The sequence below is a fragment of the Penaeus monodon genome, chromosome 44 (genome assembly GCF_015228065.2).
Source record: "Penaeus monodon isolate SGIC_2016 chromosome 44, NSTDA_Pmon_1, whole genome shotgun sequence".
Lineage (NCBI taxonomy): Eukaryota > Metazoa > Arthropoda > Malacostraca > Decapoda > Penaeidae > Penaeus > Penaeus monodon.
Window position 1 is genome coordinate 3464456 of NC_051429.1, and position 2500 is coordinate 3466955.

Consider the following 2500-nt stretch of genomic DNA (forward strand, 5'->3'; position numbering starts at 1 on the left):
TTCGACCATCAGGTAAACCCAATTAATATCTTTAAATGTACAGTGTGCGGACACTCGCTGGGTTCGTATTAACTTCTGCCCCCTTGCCCCCTGGGGTTCATGGGTGGCAACTGGCAGTGAACGTTATAGAAGATGGCGCTAAGGGGAGGGCAAATGTCCCTCCCACCCAAGTAAGTAAGATTTGACTGGTTTTGATTGTGTTTTTGTCAGAAATCATGTATTTCTGAAGAAGAAACAATCAAAACCGGTCAAATACATACATCTCTTGTATTGTGAAGATATTCATTCTCATTCATACCTTTTATTCATTTGTCAATATGAATACAGTCCAACAAGTGAGGCAGGTTGTGGGTCCCACTGGGTTGGCGACCGCTGGGACTCGGTCTGGGAACTGGGGTTACCTGTCCCATCTGCATACTTGATGCCGTCAACCTTGTGTGAGGCTTGTGGGGCAAAGCCCACGGGATACCCCCAGGTGGATTATGAGACGTGCAGCCAGCCAGCCCATGCTATAGGGGGCAACGGCGGTGGGGGTGGCAGGGGTGGCATCCACAAGGAGTGACTGCCCAAGGCTAAATCTGAGGGAGGATATCAGGGCGGGGGCTTGGAACTCCCACTCTTAGCAACAGGACGATCGGTTGCCGCTACTGGAGCAGCTGAGAGTTGAGGTGGCTGCTCTCTCAGAGGTGAGAAGACCTGGTAGCAGCCCAATCAGTGTGCACCTATTACTGGTCGGGCCAAAGCGATGGTCGCCATCTCCAGGGAGTAGCCATAGCCATCTCCAGCAGACTTCAGCCCTCAGTAGGAGAGGTCATTCCGGTCGAAGAACGTATAACAGTATTGAGAAAGAAACTTAAATTTGGCTTCATGTCTCTTACGGCTGTGGACACTCCTGATCTTTATAAACTTGGTATGAAAGGGATGCTTTATGCCAAAATTGCATCTCTGACAGGGAGCTGTCCTCGGCAAGATATTCGCAATGTTCTGGGTGACTTCAAAGAAGTATCTAGGTGCGATTGAACTGGCTATGAGATGTCTGTTGGTCCTCTCGGCTCAGGAGCTCATGCTGGCAGCAAGAATAGCTGGTTCTTGATACCAGTGATCTGACCTGCATTGTTGGACATGGTACAGTGATATGGGTGCACTGTGGCCAAGGAGATCGACCACATTCTCATTAGCACTCAGAGGATCCCCCAGAACTGCAAGGTATATTGGAGTGCTGAGTTCTGTGGTAATGATCATAGATTAGTTGTGGTTACCCACTGAGTCCACTTCAAAACTCCCTGTCATTCCAGTGATTACCCTAGGGCATTTCATGTGGACAGATTGAAGATGGGGGGTAATGCTGAGGCTATCTCTGGTCATAATCAGCACTCAGAGACCTGACAGACCTTGTGAGGTAGAACAATCCAGGAACACTCACATTCTAATCAATATATTGTTAAATCTCCATAGCCATAAAACGTAATAGTCATAATTAATGCAACAGTCTAAGGAATTGTAAACTTTACCATTATTATCTTTATATTCCTCTGAAAACACAATAGCATCTTAACTCTACAACTATTCTGTGCAAATTCTCCACACAGCTGCGTTGATAGCTGCCGTTTTTGAAATCATCAGACGAATTCTACAGATTGACAGCACTGTGAAAGATTATTGGCACGAATCCTGTTTGTAAACGTTTAACCCCCTCCTTTCTTGGCTTTTGCTGGAGCGCCATCAGGAAAGAGGTGCCTCTTTAGGGGTTAGTCAATCAGGTGTTATCAAAATACTTACCCTAATTTAAATTTATAAAATATAATTTTAAAAATCTAATTATTTTTATCTATAAGTTTTTATCTATTTATCTATTCATTTATTTAATTAAAAAAATAAATATAAAAAGAGATAAATTGATTTTACAAATGTAATTTCACAAATTTATTATAATTAAAATGTTAAAAAAACAAAGGTAATCTGCATAAAATAATCTGAGTCAAATAATAGGTAAACCCAGCACACATACAGCACATATAATGACGTAAATAGTATATACATGTAATAATAATAGATAATAATTAATAATAAATCATAACAGATAATAATTATAATAGATAATAAATAACAGATTGGTAAACCCAGCACATATGCAGCCTCGTCCACACTTCGCACAGCTAACTGCTGTCGACTCACACCATGTATATAATACATATAATACATATTTACAATACATATATAATACAATACATATATATAATACCATGTATAATACATATATAATACATATAATAGACCATGAGAAGCCAATAGTCCCAAAATCTTTTAATTGAAAAAAGGAACAAACCCAAGGTCGGTCTCGTCAAGATAGTCAGATAGATAGATAGCTTTAGGAAATACGGTTAGAAAGATAGAACAAGATGGTCAGAAAGATAGAAAAATGGTTAAAAAGATAGAACAAGATAGAAATATGGTTAGAAAGATAGAACAAGATAGTCAGAAAGATAGAAATATTGAAAGA

The 2500-nt window shown here is 40.2% G+C and overlaps 1 long non-coding RNA gene across 1 annotated transcript in view; it reads right to left on the minus strand.

Annotated features, from left to right (window-relative positions):
- The window catches only part of LOC119568595, a 34718-nt gene that overhangs the window by 31636 nt on the left and 582 nt on the right, over positions 1–2500 (minus strand). The gene's annotated exons all lie outside the window — the stretch shown is intronic.